Consider the following 19,383-nt stretch of genomic DNA (forward strand, 5'->3'; position numbering starts at 1 on the left):
CAGGCTGATGTTGCATGGAGAGGATTGCTGTGTCTGAGAAAGATGGCTTCTGCGGTATGGTGATTCACTGATCACAGGAATCCTGGTGGCTGACCCTTCAGCGTTCTCCCCTGAGCCACCAACCCCAGACTCTCCTCACATAGCTCTCTTCTGCTCTGTGCTCCCTTTGACAAAGCCCAAAGTAAGTGGCTGCAAATGAAATTTTTGTGTTGGCCATTTAAGAGACTGTCTGTGTCTCTAGCCATCTCTCCCTGGCAGAGAGAAACCCTGCTGCTTCTCACAGCCAGATGTTACATAGGTGCCTTTCCCAGGATGGGGAGCCTGGTTGGGTTTAGTCCCCACACTTCTCAGGAGAGACCCCACTGGCTGCTGAAATATCCTTCTGCAATGTCAGCTGCTGATCGTGGAATCCAGCCAGATTTCTCATGCCTCCACACTTCCTATCGGTCTTGATGTGGTGATGAGGTTTCTTCTGTAAGTCCTTAGTTATAAAGCTTCTCTCCAGCTGGTCTAAGTTGGTTACTCTGGATGATTTTTCTATACTTTAGTTGTAATTCCAGTTTGGTCCTGGGGGGAGGTTAGTGTAGCTTCAACCTACTTCACTGTCATCTTGGATCTCCCATGTTTTTCTTCTTTATTCTACTCATAACCTACCAAGTCTTTTGGTGAGATATATTTAGGAATGAGATTATGGGTAGTTGGACTGAGATGATTATGATACATGTGTTTCATTCTGTATGAGAAATCCTTCTAGCTTCTTCTTAATTCTCTCCATCCACTGTCAAACTTCCCTGGAATGATATCAATTTTCACTCTCTTGGTTTTCAGAAATTATCTTCTTTTCTCTTTCCACAGCTTGTAATTCTGTCTATTTTGGCATATCCTAGGTTCATGCTCATCAACCTACTAAGGAATTACTGTGCATGAACCAATTAAGCATTCTGGGGGACACAGAGTTGAACAGAAAGTGGTCACTGTTACTTGGACCTCAGTCTCTAGTCTTCATATTCTTCTTTTTCAGTCAGTTTTGAAAGCTGGACATAGTTTTCTGAAGGCTTGGATTATACACGTATAGAATGTTGGGAGGATCTGTGAGTTATTTTGGTTTTCTCAGGCCTTCACAATACTTTACTAATCACTAATAGGACCTTCCTTATTTCAGCGTTTGTATAATCCTCTGCATTCTCACTATTTTGAGCTCCAATTGTTAAAAAATGTATTCTTGGATATATTTAGAATTTGTCCTTTATTTCCCTTGGTAGGTGCATAACCTCCTGAGTACCTTCTGGGTATTTTCACAGAGTTCTCATTTCTGTACTGAATAGTTTTAATCCCTTGGATTTTCTCATATCCCACTTTCCTCCACAGCTTTAGTAAATTGTCCAAGTAGTTAATACCTTTACTATTCAGCAGAATTATTTTTCCACTTGATCTTATTTCTATAGATATCTAAACAGCAAAATTCATAGCACATTTTTCTACCACTTACTCCTTAAAAATATCATTTATAAAGGAATGTAATGTAGGACTTGTAAGAAACCTTTGAAACTACAGAATTTAGAGCCCTCCTCTTGCACTGTTATTACACATATGATGCAGTTTTGATACATGGAATAAAAGTAATAATCCAAAGAAGAGTAGAAAACATTACTGCATATAATTGAAAGATACTTGCTCTATTCTCATTTACACTTCCAATGTGTTCGGTTTACTATTTTAATTGCAAAATTACCTGTGGAGCCCTTTCATTTCTTTGTAGATTATGTAAAGCCCACCTTTGTGAAAACTCCACCTGTTTGACCCAAAAGGACATATTTGGGTTTGAGTTACTCTTGATTTTTAACTTCAGTTAATTTAGATAACTTTGACTTTCAAAAGTTGTTTGGACTATCATTTTTTATTTTTGTAGTATTTGTAAGCTATTTCTAGTTTATTATTTGGATTGCTTTTAAAATGCATACTCATGAAAACTATAAATTAATGATGAAAGTCATTAGAAATCTAAATAAATGGAGAGGTATACTTACTGTGTTCACGAGTTAGAAGACTGTCAATATAATAAAAACAGCAGTTCTCCCAAACTGATAAATAGACTTAACACAATTCCTATCAAAATTCTAGCAAGAGTTTTATAGAAATAGTTAAGATTATGCTAAAAATTACATGGAAAGGCAAAATAACTAGAATAGCTACAACAGTTCTGAGAAAGAAGAATAATGTGGGGAGAATCACACTACCCAATTTTAAGACATTATGAGGCTACAGTAATTAAGACTATGGTATTGCCAGGGGGGTATATGAATAGATGCATGAGACAGAACAGAGAACAGACAAGTAGCTCTGTGCAGGTGCAGCCAGCTGATCCCTGACAGAGGTGCAACAGTAATGCAGTTTGTCTTTTCAATAAGTGGTGCTACAGTGATCAAACAACTATAGACAAACTGAAATGAGCCTCAGCTTAAACCTTAAATTACACAAAATACATAAAGTAACTCAGAATGGGCCATCAGTTTAAGTGTGAACCACAAAACTGTAAAACTTTCAAAAGAAAACAGAGAAATCTTGAGGACCTAATGCTTAGCTAAAAGTTCTTAGCCATGACACCAAAAGCACGAACCATTAGAGAAAAAAAATGATACATAGCAATTTATCAAAAGTTAAAACTTTTGCTTTGTGAGAGTGTTAAAAGGTGAAAAGACAAGCTATAAACTGAAACAAATATGGGGAACCTTATATTTGACAAATTACTCTATTTAGAATATATGAAGAACTCTCAAAATTAAGCTATTAAAAATGCAAACAACCTAATTAGAAAGTGAACAAATGACATGAAGACACATTTGACCAAAAATGATATTCTGATGACAAGTGAAAATAAACACATGTGGACACTCATCACACAGTGTACCACTTGCTCTTCTGAGCCTTTATCCCAGAGGAATAAATCCACACTAAAACTTGTGCAAGAATGGTTATGGGAGTATTATTTGTAAAAACAAAAAACTAGAGACAAGCTAATGTTCTTTAACATAATGACTAAACTTTTGTGGTACACCCACACTATGGAATCCCACATAGCTACAAAAAGAAACCAGCCTATTGATGCATGCAAGTGGAAAAAAGCCGATCTGAAAAAGTCACATACTTTGTGATTCCACTTCTATGGCATTCTGTAGATGACAACATGACAGAATAGATTAGAGGCTGCCAGAGGCTAGGATGGTGGGGAGAAGGCTGTTTGGTATGACCACAAAGGGCTAGCACAAGGGGGTTTTCGTGCTGATGGAATTGTTGAGAATCTTGATTGTGGTAGTTGTACACAGATCTGTACAAGCGATAAAAAAGGCATAAACATAAACACTTCTACCTGGGTCAATTTCCTGGTTTTGATATTGTACTATAGTTACATAGTATGACAAAATCAGGGGAAACTGGACCTCTCTACTATTTTTGCAACTTCCTGTAAGTTCATTTTTATTTACATATTTTAATTTTAAAAATGTATTTATTGATATTAGAAAGGAAGGGAGAGAGAGAAGCATTGATGTGAGAGAGAAGCATCTATCAGGTGCCTCCCATATGTTCCCCATCCAGGATGCACCCATAACCCTTTGGTGTATGAAATGACAAACAACTGAGCCACATCAGCAAGGGCCTATGAGTCTGTTTTAAAATAAAAAGGTTTTATTTTTTGTATTTTTTAAAAAGGTTATATTGATTTATTTTTAGAGAGAGGGGAAGGGAAGGAGAAAGGGAGAGAAACATCAATATGTGGTTGCCTCTTCCATGCCCACACTGAGGACCTGGCCTGCAACCAAGGCATGTGCCCTGACTGGGAAATGAACCCGCAACCCTTTGGTTCACAGGCTGGCACTCAGTCCACTCAACCACACCAGGCAGGGCTAAAATAAAAACATTTTTAAAATAAAAGATATACCCAGGCCTTAGGTCTGTGCTGTCCACTAGCCATAGGTTGTTTTTAAATTTAACCAAAACATTAATTTCTGTAACTGGGTCACACAAGCCATGTCTCAAGTGGTCATGTGTCTACCTTGTTATATAATATAAATATAGAGCATTTCCATCACTGTGGAAGGGTAGTTGGCAGAACCACTAGACCTGAAGGGAACATTAAGTGCCCTTCCTGAACACAAACCACTGTGCCCATGCGCTGGCCCCTGGTCCTCATGCTGTGCCTGCCACGTGCGGCGGACACCCAGTGCACCACTATCTCCCCCATTCTGGCCTCTGATTTACTCCATGCAGTGCAGTGAAGTCCCTTAACTCTTTCAACCACAGCCTCAATATTCTGTCAAGTTGAACCTGTGGGAAGAGAGTTTGAAGGTTTTGTTCGGAAGAGAAACAAATGCTGCTGCTTCTTTTCAGGAACTGGAGGATAAGATAGAGTTATCAGAGGAATCAGAAGATGAAGCATTGTAGCTGGAAGAATTTTCCTTGTTAAAAACACTTGACCCCAGGACTGGAAGAACCAAGATCATTACTCAGTACTTAGATTTGGCCATGTAAAGTACCAAGCTGCACAGAGACAGATAACTCAGTTCCTGCTAAAAGTTCCTATGCTTAAAGGATAGTTTCTTTGAAGTATTTATCCCCATGTCAGAAATGCATTCCAGATGGTCAAATTTTTTAAATGTTCCAGACTTGATAACATGAATAGCTCATTTGAAGATATAGATACATTTTACTCTTTCTGGTATAATTTTGATTCTTGAAAAGAATTGATTTTTTTATAATTATACAATTTATTGATTATGCTATTACACTTGTCCTGATTTTTCCCCCTTTGCCCCCCCGCAGCACCCCCACTCCCTTAGGCAATCTTCCTACCATTGTTCATGTCCATAGGTCATGTGTATAGGTTCTTTGGCTACTCCGTTTCCTATGCTGTACTCTACATTCCCATGGCTATTCTGTGACCACCGTTTTGTATGTCTTAAATCCCCTCACCCCTTCACCCATTCCCCTATACTCTCCCCATCTGGCAATCATCAAAATTCTCTCCATATCCATGATTTTGTGTCTGTTTCTCTTGTTTGCTTAGTTTGTTTTTAGATTCAATTGTTGATAGATATGTATTTTTTGCCATTTTATTGTTTGTAATTTTGATCTTCTTTTTCTTAAATAAGTCCCTTTAGCATTTCATATAATAATGTTTAGGTGATGATGAACTCCTTTAGTTTTTTCTTGTCTGGGAAGCTCTTTATCTGCTCTTTGATTCTAAATGATAGCTTCACTGGGTAGAACAGTCTTGCCTGTAGATCTCTGCTTTTCATCCCTTCTAGCCTGCAAAGTTTCGTTTGCAAAATCAGGTGAGAGTCTTATGAGAACTCCCCTGTAACTAACTAACTGCTTTTCTCTTGCTGCTTTTAAGATTCTGTCTTTATCTTTAACCTTTGGCATTTTAATTATGATGAGTCTTGGAGTGGATCACTTTGTATCCATTTTGTTTGGGACACTTTGTTCTTCCTGGACTTGCATGTCTATTTTCTTCACCAAATTAGGGCAGCTTTCTTTCATTATTTTTTTCAAGGAAAAAATTTTGTCATTTAGATGAAGAAGGAAAAGAAAAGGCAGAGTGTGGTGATGAGAGGAGAAAGATTGAAAAGCAGAACACATGAACATGGAAAATAGTGTGGTGATTGCTGAGGGTTTGGGGGTATAAGGAGACTGAATGGTAAAAGAAAAAATACAACGAAGATTAACTTTTTAAAAAAAGATAAGAAGAGCAAAACAGCAACAAGGGCACAAAGGAAAAAGAAGAAATAAACAGTATAAGAACATTATGTACCCCAGCTGGCATAGCTCAGTGGATTGAGGGCGGGCTGTGAACTAAAGGGTTGCAGGTTCGATTCCTAGTCACGGCACATGCCTGGGTTGTGGGCCAGGTCCCCAGTGGGGGCCACATGAGAGGCAACCACACATTGATGTTTCTCTCTCTCTTTCTCCTTCCCTTCCCCTCTCTAAAAATAAATAAATAAAAATCTTTAAAAAAGAAAGAACATTATGTGACAATACATTTAGCTGTGATGCCCCCCCCCCCTCAAAAATCTGAGGAACAAGAAAAGGCCAAGAAAGGAGCGGAAAAGAAAGCCAAAGCAGAAGCACAGTGGAAGGAGCAAAAGCTAAAGAAAATGAAGACAAGCTCAATTAGAAGCTGCTCCATTAGCTAAAGAGAAAGAAGAGGAAGTTAGACAACAAGAATTATTGGCAAAGAAGAAAAAAGATATCCAGAAAAAAAGCCACTAGAAGGGAAAGGCAAAAACTTCAAAACTCATGCAAAATTTGGAGTCACTTTTCTGACAATGAGGCAGAGTGGGTTAAAATGATAACAGTGGAAAAACTTTGTGATCACCTTGAACTAGCAAGTTCACAGTGTTTGAATGAAGCACATCATTTACAAGAAAAGTAGGAAGAAATGCTCTGGAAAAATAGAAAGATGTGAAAGTTAGAAAAGTGAAAGAGGAAGCTGAGACACACATCTGACAAGCATCTAAGAAATCAGCTGGTGGAGATGGCAATTGCTCACAATACGATCTGCAGTTATTAGTTAAGTTGTGAACCTCTTCCCTGCTGCAACAAATTTAAGATGGGAAGTTATTGCTCATTGCATGCATGTACATTCTTAGAAGTGCCAAAGGTGTTATCAGCAGAGCAAAGAGTCTTCAAACACTCGACCCTCTTTGAGAACATGATGTAAACAAAAAGGCTTTTGATACATTTTTGAAAGAATAGGGAGTGGTGCCTCAAGCAGACAATTCAGCACCTTCAGAATGACGTGAATGTCCATGAACATATATTTCTCACCCCTTGGAGAAGAGAAGAACAGAAGCTTTTAGAACAGGCTTTGAAAATGTACCAGTAAGTACACCTGAAAGATGGGGGGAAACTCACAGAAGCGCTTTACACTGGCAGGACAAAGAAGGACTGCAGGAAATGATAATGAACTTGTCAAGATGGTAATAGCAAAGAATGCTGCTCAAGAGCAAGTACCGAATGCAAGTAGAGCCGAGAAATGACTTATGACAATCTTTGTTGTGTGTGCATGTTTGTAATAAAACTGAAAATACTGTCTTAAAAAATCGGCAGAACTGCTTTAGACAAAATCCCTCCATCATGTCAAATGCCATGTGTGCAGGTACCTATACATTTCTCAGTGAAATGCCTTAAATTTATAAATCCAATGATAGTATACCAATAAAATTTAAATAGAAGAAAGGGGTTTAAAAGGACAATTTTAAAAAAGGATTTTAATTTTTGAGGCTGTATCCCATATTTAATTTATGTATTTAGAGGGGAAGGGAGGAAGAAAAGGAGAGAAACATTGATGTGAGAGAAACATTGATCACATCCTGTCCCCAGGATTAAACTTGCAACCTAGCCATGTGCCCTGATGGGAATTGAACCGGCGACCTTTTGCTTAGTGGGACAGTGCCCAACCAGTGGAGACACACCAGTCAGGGTGAGGCTGTATCCCATGTTTTAATTAGAAAAGAAAATGAAACATTTCTTTCATGCTTGAAATAGGAATAAAGTTGTTTCCCCCCCTTATCTGCCAAGGCTACTGCAGTGTCTTCCCATCACTGCAGTGTAGAACCCACAAAAGAGGAAATGGCAAAATAGACCAATGGACAATATGGCAAAGAGAAAGCAGCAGGAACAATATTTTAAATATCCTGTACTTTTTCTACTTATTTTCTGTTTCTTAGTGACCAGCTTACCAATGGTAGCTTACCATCACAGAGGAAATGTGGTTTAGCAACCAAACCTTAAACCAGAACTCTATTTCTGGCTCAAAGTGACCTTGAGGAAGTGACAAATTTACTCTTCACATTCTCATAACCAATAAGCAAATTAAGATAAACCAACTATTGCTCAGATGATTCTACTTTTTAGGTTGTATGTAAAACTATTTGCTTACAAGTAGATTAAATACAAAGTTTTGAGTAATTTAGTTATGAAAAGAGTCATATGTTGTAGAAAGAGGAAGTTTACCAGTTTTAAAAAGCTTTGAATTAGAGGGTTAAAAACAAGAAAACAGATATAGGGTAAATGTTTTTCTTATTCCATCCCAGGTTAATAATTCTGAGAAAACTTTGGGAGCATAAGCAGGCATTTTCCATTTTAAAAGTCCAGTTTTGAAGTTAAACAGCTCAGGGTTCGAATTGCAACTCTGCCATTTACTCTGGGAAAATTATTTAACTATAGTTCTCGGTTTCATCATCTATTTAAATGGAGCTAATTACACCATTTGTTCGGGTTGCTATGAGAAGGGTGCACCATAAGGATACAGCTGTAATTACAAGTAATAATACTAATTTTAGTGAGGCAGGAAATAAAGCGATGGTAGTGTAGGGAACAGAATAAAAGTTTCATTTACTCTCTTTATGAAGGTTTATTTTTAGCCACATACTTTTTGGGGGGGGCGGCACTAATTTTAGCAAATTGGTTGATATCACAGTTCCTAAAGCTATTCTCAAATTTAACTAAACATGTGTATGTGAGTAAATTGATCAAAATTGCTTGATTTAAAGCCAAGACAAATAAGTCCATTTTTATAAAGCTAGCAAACTGAAATATAAGAAGCAAACTAAAAGAAAGCATATGTTTACAAGGGAAATTTTATTTTAGTGCAATCCTTACAGCATGTTTCTACAGCTATATCCTCATGATATCCGAATGAACAGTGAAAAGGTTTGTTTACTTGTAGACATATATACATAAATCTACAAGGTGCAGTGTCAGATGATCAGAAACTATTCCACATGGGTTTTCATTTTCTTTGCCTACTCAACTGCTAAAACCCTGACAAAAGAGCCACCACCAGCATACTCAGGAGGACCCCGCCGGCCCTGGTGCACTGCAGCGGAGCGGGGCAGTTTTAGTTTTAGGGAATAGCTCACTGGCATGTGGTCAGTTCGAAGTTTCCTGCTGCACTCCTCTGAGATAGAGAGAGGGAACCAAAAGTGCTGACATCCTCATCTGACTTCATCACTCATGCCTGAGTGCATACACCAACACTTCCTGTTGAAAACCAACTCTGACTCTGCAGAGGACAACCCCAGTCCTCAGCTGATCTGGTCTGGGCTGGTGGCTTGGATTAGTGAAATCTGGGAAGCATTGGCCCTCAGTTGGATACCACCACGGTATAGGAACATGTTTTCTTACTACACTTTTCACTTCATAGAGATCAGCTTTCAAAGCTTACAATAACATTCATTGATAGCAAGTGATTATTGCAGGGAGGTTAGTTGTTCTCAGAATCACCACCCCATGAATGTATGCTGGATGACAGCCTATTTTAAAAAGAGCTAATTTAGAAATATGATGCCCTTTCTTTCCAACTTGCACCTGGCATAATAGCTCCCACAAAAAAGGGTGGCAAGAAGAAGGGCCACTCTGCCATCAATGAGGGTGTGACCAGGGATACACCATCGACATTCACAAGCACATCCATGGAGTGGGTTTCAAGAAGCGTGCCCCTCGGGCACTCGGAGAGATCTGGAAATCTGCCATGAAGGAGATGAGAACTCCAGGTATATGCACTGACACCAGGCTCAACAAAGCCGTCTGGGCCGAAGGAATAAGGAACGTCCCAGACCGTATCCAGGTGTGCTTGTCCAGAACGGTGATGAGGATAAAGATCCAGCAAACAAGCTCTATACATTGGTCACCTACGTACCTGTCACCACTTCCAAAAAATCTAGTTAAGGCAGGTAAAAACTAAGTGCCGATTATTGAATAAAGTTATAAAACTGCAAAAGTAAAAAGAAGAAAGAAAGAAAGAAAGAAAGAAAGAAAGAAAGAAAGAAAGAAAGAAAGAAAGAAAGAAAAGAAAGAAATGTAATACCATGGAAATAGTATTGAAAAAAATCTGTCAGATGATCTGAGATGCATATAGCTAGTCTCATTAATATCAATATAGCAATATCTATCTTACCTTAATACTCTCGGACTCAGTTTTCTTACAATGGGAGGATTTCTAAATTTCTAAGACTTTGTGATTTAAGTGTGTATTTCCCCAAGTAGTTTCTTCTTTGCTTCCACTTGTTGGCTCATAAGCTACATTAAATATTTTTTTAAATTTTACCCATCAAAATTTCCTGAAAGATATTGAAAGGTAGAATATTTTCAGCCTGTTATTCTTTTAGAAACTCAGTGATTGGATGAAGTAATATTGCTAAGTTGAACTGAGTCCAGGTATTATAATTTGATTTTTGATAACTGTACGTATCACATAAAAGGGAAATGAGAATTTGAATTATTCTGTAAACATTCATTCCATTCATATAATGATAAACCATTAGGTGTTTTGAGAAATCTATGTTATGTGATATATTAGTTAAAACATTGTCTTTAACCAGTTATTTTTATCTTATAAACATAATGAGAATGAAAAATTTGCTCATTGGTGCCTTTTCTCCTTAAAAATCCTGATATGTTTTTATGGAGAAGTTATTTGGAATGGCTAGAGAACCTGGGAATGAAGTGAAAGACCATTTGCTTTGGGAGAGATTGAGAGCTTAAACAGTTTCATTATTATTTCTTTTTTTAAATTTTATTTTTAAGTATATTTTATTGAATATGCTATTATAGTTGTCCCAATTTTTCTCCTGCAGCTCCCACTGCTTGGTACCCTGCTTCCCTCCTGCAATACCCCCTTAGTTCATGTCCATGCATCATGCATATAAGTTCTTTGGCTACTCCATTTCCTATACTGTTCTTAACATCCCTCTGTCTACTTTGTACCTACCAATTATGCTTCTTAATCCCTGCACCCTTCCCCTCATTCACTTCCTTCCCCCTCCCACCTGATAACCTTCCAAATGCTGTCCATACCTATGATTCCGTTCTTGTTCTGGTCGTTTGCTTAGTTTCTTTCTTTTCTTTTTTCTTTTAGATTCAATTGTTGATAGTTGTGAATTCATTGCCTGTTTAATGTTCATAGTTTTAATCTTCTTTTCCTTATATATAAGTCCCTTCAACATTTCATGTAAAAATGACTTGGTGATGATGAACTTCTTTAGCTTTACCTTGTCTGGGAAGCACTTTATCCTTCTACTCTAAATGGTAGCTTTGCTGGATAGAGTAATCTAGGTTGCAGGTCCTTGCTTTCTATCATTTTGAATACTTTTCTACTAGTGTCTTCTTGCCTGCAAGGTTCATTTTGAGAAATCGGCTGACAGTCTTATGGGAACTCCTTTGTTGGTCTTTGTTAGTAACTCTCTACTTTTGTCTTGCTACTTTTAAGATTCTCTCTTTATCTTTAACCTTTGGCATTTTAATTATGTGTCTTTGGGACTCTCTGTGCTTCTTGGACTTGTATGTCTATTTCCTTCACCGAGTTAGGGAAGTTTTGTTTCATTGTTTTTTCAAATAAATTTTCAATTTTGTCCTCTCCCTCCTCTCCTTCTGGCATCCCTGTGATTCAGATGTTGGCACATTTGGAGTTGTCCTAGAGTCCTTGTCTTTTTTGAATTCTTATTTCTTCTTTTTCTTCTGGTTGAATGTTTATTTCTTCTTATGCTCCAAATTGTTGATTTGTACCCCAGCTTCCTTCCCTTCACTGTTGGTTCCCTGTAGAGTTTTATTTACTTTACTTAGTGTAACCTTCATTTCTCCCTTCATGTTTTTACATGCTCAATGAGTTTTTTGAGCATTCTGATCACCAGTGTTTTGAACTCTGCATCTGATCCATTTCATTTAGTTCTTTTTCTTGGGTTTTGTTCTGTTCTTTCATTTGGGCCGTATTACTTTGTCTCCTCGATTTGGCAGCCTCCCTGTGTTTGTTTCTGTGTGTTAGGTAGAGCTGCTTTGACTCCCTGTCTTAGTAGTGTGGCCTATTGTAGAAAAGGCACCTGTAAATTGTGTGGGGTGGAACTTAGCTAACCACCAGGGTGGTGCAACCTGCTTCACTGCTTTTTGGCTCTGTGTGGGGAAGGGTTTGGGCAGGGGCTGTGCCACTGCATGGCTTTTGGAGGTTTGCCTGGTACTTGCCCCATTTCCAGTCACTTCATCTACTCCCAGTATGGGACTGGCACTCTTCAAGCTATAGCCCTGGGGCTGAGTCCCAGAGTGCTGGGTTTGTATACATTATAAGACACTGTAGGACCTTTAAGTGGAATTTCCTGAAAATCCAGCAGTTTCTTCTGTTGCCCCAACATCTACTGGTTTTTACAGCCAGAAGTTATGGGGATTCATCTTCCTGGTGCTGGAACCCTGGGTTGTATGGTATTTTCTGGGGTTTGGATCCCTCGCTCCCGAGGTGTTGTCCTGATTTTTACCTACCACACCCGAATGGATGACCGCCCTTGCCTGTTGCGCCCCACTGCTGACTCTGCCTATCTCCAGGTGTCCACTCCTCCTACACATCTGGATGAATGTGGCCTCTTTAAATCCTTAGTACTGGAATCCCATACAATTCGATTTTCTGATGGTTCTGGGTGTTATTATTATTATTATTTGAGATTTAGTTGTAATTCTTTTTGTGGTTGAGTGAGGAGGAGAAGTGTTTCTGCCTACACCTCTGTCTTGACCAGAAGTCCATTATTCAGTATTTCTTATGCTTATCTATTCACCATGAGAAAAAAACCCTAGCGTCCTTTAACAGTGAGTTTTGAAAGCAATCTGTCACACATCTGAAGGCTGCACCCACCATGCAGTCACACGCCGTTGGCTTCACGCTTCCCCGTCCCAACACACCATTCCCACTGCTCTCTCGCTGCATTTTGAAATACCTTCAAGGGATTTTGAAATGCATTGTTTGCGTAGTTCTCTGAGGCCCCATCACTGCTAGAAATAAAGTTATGAAACTTAGCTGTGCACTTCCTATTAGTTAGTTCTTGGCTGTGTCTAACAGACGTCGTGTGTGTGTGTCTGACATCTAAATAGAAAATGCCTGTAGATTTTACTCACAAGTCATATATCCAGATAATTCCTCCACAAGCAGGAAATAATGATTAATCCGAAGAGTGAAAGGCACTGCTGGATGTTGTTTGAAAGGAATCCTCTATGGGGGCCTGTGAGTACTGTTATTTTTGCCATGGCCGTTTCTTCAATCTCTCAGGTTAAAAACACTTGAAACTTTTGCGGATACGAAGTATGTGATGAATAGATGAAGTAACTGGGGTTTGCCTCTTTGTTTATTACTAAATGATAAGCAATTTGTTTTATTACAAAGCTATGATGGCTGTTGTTTAGAATGGTTTCAGGCTGTGATTTTAGTACGAAGCTGTACTTTTTCTTGGTCTCATGGTTCACGTTTGGCCACTTGAGGTGGTGGCACTGCTCCCTGACAGTGGGGAAAGCGGGCTGTGCTTGGAGTACCATCGCTCTTGACCTTTCTTGTGTGAGACTTGTTATCACAGCCTCTCTCCCCTTATTTCTAATTTCTGTTTTCCTTTCTTCTGTTTCTAATATATGAGCCAAACTCCAGTCCATTTCTTAGAACTTATTTGTGCACTAAATATTCTCTCAATCACCAATTATTCGGGAATAACATCTCAGAAAGGTACATTGATAATGCAGAATGATTTCTTGAAGTTACATGTGATTTATTAGAACATGAAGTCTAGATGAGTAGATTCTTTTATCATTGTGCCTTTAATGTTTTGTGGTGTTTTAAATTTAACTGAAAAACCATTTTAGATGAATGTCTTTGTTCAGAAAAACATTTTGAATCAAATTTTTGTTGAGTAGTAAAGAGAAAGAAGCTAAACATGCAGATATGACTACTGGCAACGTTTTGATGTGTTTTTCTCTTTGTATCTGTTGATCTGAAAAGTTGTGGTTATAATGTATATGAATTGTTTAAAAAAACATGCTTTCCTTCTCCTACATAACGTTAAATTATTTCATGTTACTAAAAATTTAATAGATGTATGATATTCTGTTAGAAAGCAGTGCTTAATTTTAGTGAACATATCCTCTATTGTTAGATATTTAAAATTTCAAGATTTTGGATGATAAATAACTAAGAATACTACCATTTTATTTTATTCATTTTTAATGGATAGTTATACAAAGTTTAATATAATCATATCTTTTACACATGGACAAAACTAACTTGTTCTAATTTGTGAAAGAAATTTAACAGGCAATGAAATATCCATCTCTGTGAACATAGTAAGACCGATGTGTGGAAATTATTTTAGCACTTGTTTTTCAGAGGCGTTGACCTACTTACTGGTCTTCTTATGGCCATTGGAGGCTCTGCAAGATACATACGTCCGTGCACTACAGATGCCTCCACACCTGCCCCGTGTGGCTTTAGACGGCCCGCTGGAATGAAGTCTGAATATGCTGCAATGTGGCCTAATCAAACTTGTTTCCCCAAACGCAGATAGTAGATAGCGTGGGGTTTGTTTTCATTGACCTAGTAAGGGCAACAAGTCTTTCTCCCTCTGTGTTGTTACTGACTGCGAACAATGCTTCGAGACTCCTATTGTGTGAAGCAAGAGTTTCACTGAGATTCTTTGCTCTTGCATATTTTCTCCTCTTTAAAGACAGATCTGTTACTTCCAGGGTAGTAGTGCTTTTCAGGACATCATTCCATCACAACTTATTTTATTTCAGTTGACATCAAGCTAGTCAAGTTTTTGTTCAGATACAGTGCTTCGTGTAACTGTTTTAGACTGCAGTTTCTTATACTGTGCTTGCTCATGTGTAGTTCAACAAGGCAGTGATTTCCTTTTCACGTGTGGCCTAGATAAACTGCGGACTGACTCTTCCTGTTCATCACACAGTGTAGGCTGGTTCAGGTTTATTCCTGTAGATGATTAGGTTTGAGTTAGGACTGTAGCAAATGCTATCACACTTTGCATTCCCAGGTCACAGTCACCCAGATTCGTCTCTAAGGATGGATCAACCTGTAGCGTGGCCGCAAAAAATTTCCACCTTTATTTTCAACCTTGTTTTCAGTCATTCTTAGGTATTTCAGAGTTGCATTCTTAAGCAGTACCCAGTCTTATTAAACAGAAGGCTTAAGTTGGTGGTGCTGTATCGTTTCTGAAGCAGTATTACAGCATAGTGTGCACCAGCATCACTTATGAGGTGGTCTCTGACACCCAAACCACTAACATATGGATTTTTCTCAAAAATTCTGGGAAGAGCCATAGCCAGGTTGCTCAGTGGTTGGAGCATTGTCCCATTTTTAACAAACCTATCTCTCAAGGTGCCTTGGAGGTAAAATCCTGTTGTACTTTATTTCTGATTTAAGAGATTAATAGCCTGATCTTAGAATTTTAAGAACAAATATTGAATTAGAATTTTAAACAAACCTGTCAGGTGCCATGTTTGTCTAAACTCATGTATCTCGCCACCTGCCCCCACTGCTGCCTTTTTTAACTTCTGTGTGGCAGACAGCCTATGTACTAGCTTTTAAAAATGCCAATTACACGATTTCCTTCATAGAGACAAACTGGCGTGGGATCCATAGAACTTTTGTAAATAGAGATCACTGAGGAAAATTGCGAGAGGACTTCCCTAACCAGGGAAGGTCCTTCCTTCTAGGGCAAAAGCCTCATGTGAGCAGAAGACGGGACCCATGCGTACAAGGTAAATCCAGCGTGGCCTATGAAGATAGTGGTGCCTGAGAAAGACATTCAGAAGGCTTCGGCCAAAGTATTCCTTTGTTTCACTGGGTTAGAAATGGCCTGAGACTCTCCCAGTAATTCAGTCACGGAAGAAAGATAAAGCTTGTTGTTCCTCATTCCATTGTATGGAGGGAGGGCCTGTGTTACAGACTTGCACCAGGCTGGAGTACTGACCTTGCTGGTGGAATGAACGGAACTGAGTTTAGGAGTACTTTGAGTTACATCTACTATTTAAAGGCATGAGGATAAACTTTAATGGAAGAGAAATAACGAGGGTAATCAAAATACAGAAGTTTGGAGCCTTATTCTTCAGTAACTATTTGGGTCATAAATTTCAATTTCAAGATGCCAGGGGATTTATTTTTTCTTTGCCGTGCCTCTGTCTTCCCCTAGTATACATGGTAACACAGTCAATATCCTGAATTTTCTTCGTAAATGAGTAAAATCTTATTGAAAATCTGTTACACTTAAAAATAATCTTTTCTCCTAATTTTTTAAATTAAGTTGATTATGCTATTACAGTTATCCCATTTTTGGCCCCTTTGCCCCCCTCTGCCGAGCATACCCTTCCCCCCAGCAATTCCTCCCATTAGTTCATGTGTTGTACCTATGTGTTCTCTGGTTTTTCCACTTGCCATACTATTCGTAACACCCTCTGTCTGTTCTGTACTGACCGACTATGCTTTTATTCCCATTAACTTTCCCCCATTCTGCCCCCTCCCCCGACCCGCTGATAACACTCCATGTGATCTTCATCCCTATGACTCTGCTCCTGTTTCAGTTGTTTGCCCAATTTGTTTTATTTTATTTCATTTTTAAATATTTTATTTTATTTATTTTTAGAGAGAAGAGAATGGAGGGATAAATGGAGAGAAATATCAATGGGTGGTTGTCTCTCATGTGGCCCCCACTAGGGACCTGGCCTGCAACCCAGGTGTGTACCCTGACTGGGAATCGAACTGGCAACCCTTTGTTTCACAGCCTGCGTTCAATCCACTGAGTTACAGCAGCCAGGGCTGGGGTTTTTTGTTTGTTTATTTTTTCAAGATTCTGTTGTTGGTAATTGTGAATTTGTTGTCATTTTACAGTTCATAGTTTTGATCTTCTTTTTCCTTAGATAAGCCCTTCAACATTTCATATAACAAGGGCTTGGTGATGATGAACTCCTTGAACTTGACCTTATCTGGGAAGCACTGTATCTGCCCTTCCATTCCAAATGAAAGCTTTGCTGGAGAGATCAATCTTGGGTGGAGGTCCTTGCCTTTCATGATTTGGAATACTTTCCAGCCCCTTCTTGCCTGCAAGGCATTTTTTGAGATAATCAGCTGACAGTCTGATGGGAAGTCCTTTGTAGGTAACTTTTCTCTTGCTGCTTTTAAGATCCTCTCTTTATCTTTAACCTTTGGCATTTTAATTATGATGTGTCTTGGTGTGGTCCTCTTTGCTTCCATTTTGTTTGGGACTCTCTGTGCTTCCTGAACTTTTATGTCTACTTCTTTCACCAAATTAATGAAGTTTCCTTTCATTATTCTGGCACCCCTGATTCGGATGATGATATGTTTAAAGTGTCCCAGAGCTTCCTAAGCCTCTCCTTGTTTTATTTTATTTTTATTTAATTCTTGTTTATTTTTTTCTGTTTTGGTCGACTGTTTATTTCATCCTTTTTTTTTTTGAGGAAACATTTTAATTTTTAAAATATATTAGTGTTGGAAATTAGAGTTTTGTCTTCACAAAAAGATATATATGTCACTGGTGTAACTATTATAGAGTGTATCCTTCTCATTTGTGGGATTTATTTACTTTCCTTGTTTTCACATTTTTTTATTGTTGTTCAAGTACAGTTGTCCAAATCATTGATTTTAATCACAACTTCCTTCCCATCACTGTTGGTTCCCTTTATGTTTTTATTTCACTTTGCATAGCCTGCTCTTCTTCCTTTATTTAGTGGCTGCACTCATCACTTCTCTGAGCATCCTGACCACCAGCGCCTTGAACTCTGCATTGATAGGCTGACTGTCCCTCTGTTGCTTAGTTCTTTTTCTGGAGTTTTGATCCTTTTTCATTTAAGCCTCATCTTCCTGTTTCTTCGTTTTAGCAGCCTCCCTGTGTTTCTGTGTATCGGGTAGAGCTGCTTTGATTCCCACGCTTGGCATACCTTTTCGTTGTAAGGGGCAGAGCCTTAGGTATTCACCAGGGCAGGGCAGCCCATTTTGCCACTGTGTGGTGCTGTATGTGGGGAAGAGGTCAGAGAGGGAAGATGTCACTTGTCTGGCTCTTGCTGAGTTCCCAGTCACTTTCCCCACTTCCCCTAAGTGTCTGGCACCCTTCCAGTTGCTGCCCTGGTGCTGATTCCCAGACTGGGTGTGTTTGCTGGTGTTCTAGGACCCTGTAGGCCCTTTAAACGTTCTCTCCTGAGAGACCAGCAGTTTCTTCTGCAGCACCAACCCCCACTGCTTTACAGACGGAAGTTTTGAGGCTTTCTTCTCCCATTGCTGGAACCCCGGGCTGTGCCTCTGGCCTGGGCTGGGATCACCTGCTCCCCAGTTGTCCCTGCTGATTTTTGTCTGCTGCACCTCGACTTCTGTGCCTTCCCTGGCCATCTGGATGGATGTTTCTTCTGTAAATGTTTGGTTATCCAACTTCCATACAGTGTGATTTTCCAGCAGTTCTGGTTGTTTTTTTGTTTTTAGATTGGTTGTTACCCTTCTTTTGGTTGTGGGAGGAGGCAAAGTGAGTCTACCTGCACCTCGATCTTGGCTGAAAGTCCTGCTTCCACAGTTCTGACCTTCCTTCTCATCTTCAGGGGGGTGTCTTATCTCTCTCCTTTCCTTGGTGAGTCTCTTTTCTCCTAATTTGTATTGTAACTTTAAAATTTATGATCTGGTTGATATTCAATATGTATATTTACATTAAGAAGTAGTTGAAGTGGGTGCTGGCTGGTGTGGCTGAGTGGATTGAACGCTGGCCTGTGAACCAAAGGGTTGCCAGCTCGATTCCAGTCAGAGCACATGCCCGGGTTCCCGGCCAGGTCCCCAGTTGGGGGCACGTGAGAAGCAACCACACATTAATGTTTCTCTTTCTCTGTTTCTTCTCCTCTGTACTAAAAATAGAATAAATAAAATCTTTAAAAAAAGAAGTCGAAGTGGGATTTATTATAGAACCTGTATGTTTTATTCTCTAATGACAAATAAGAATACATATAATACTAAAGGAGATGCAGAAGGGGGCTGAAAACTGCATTCGTACCAGGGTTTTGTGCCCCTCTTTTTTTTCTTTTGTATTTCAGGCACCCGAGCTGCATATGCTGCTCTTCAGAATGGTACACAGTGCACACAGTGTTCTGAGGACCGCTCTGTAACTGAACCGATGAGACTCCCCTCCAGCAGTTACTCACATTTTGGCATCTCTCCTGTCCATTTGTTTAATCTTTTCAATTCATTTGATCTTCTTGGCACGAGAGCTGACAGCTGCAATTGCATATGGGGTTCATAAAGTAGCTGAAGAATAAAAGGCCACGACCCAGCTCTTGTATAATTTCACTGATGACTGAGTTGGCAACTCAGAAATACCACAGATTTATTTGGCAGGTCAGGTGGAACATTATCTTTATTTTACAGGAGGGGAATTTATGTATGAAAGGGATTGATAATTGATCCTGAGTAATGTAAGTTGTATTTCCTAAATTCTAATCTTACTACTTACCGAGTACCTATCAGTCACAGTACTTTGTATACACATTATATCTAATCCTTAGAATAATATTGTAACAGGT

General features: G+C 39.0%; 1 protein-coding gene and 3 pseudogenes across 2 annotated transcripts in view; 3 read left to right on the top strand and 1 right to left on the bottom strand.

Annotated features, from left to right (window-relative positions):
- FGD4 (FYVE, RhoGEF and PH domain containing 4) overlaps positions 1 to 19,383 on the top strand; it is a 217,521-nt gene that overhangs the window by 69,741 nt on the left and 128,397 nt on the right. The window lies entirely within an intron of this gene.
- LOC119045127 (dnaJ homolog subfamily C member 2-like) lies at positions 15 to 7,057 on the top strand (annotated as a pseudogene).
- LOC128626850 (60S ribosomal protein L31-like) lies at positions 7,135 to 9,729 on the top strand (annotated as a pseudogene).
- LOC119045126 (leucine-rich repeat-containing protein 34-like) lies at positions 14,332 to 15,159 on the bottom strand (annotated as a pseudogene).

Source organism: Artibeus jamaicensis, unplaced genomic scaffold (assembly GCF_021234435.1).
Source record: "Artibeus jamaicensis isolate MK-2021 breed Jamaican fruit bat unplaced genomic scaffold, CSHL_Jam_final contig_233, whole genome shotgun sequence".
In the NCBI taxonomy this organism is placed as follows: Eukaryota; Metazoa; Chordata; class Mammalia; order Chiroptera; family Phyllostomidae; genus Artibeus; species Artibeus jamaicensis.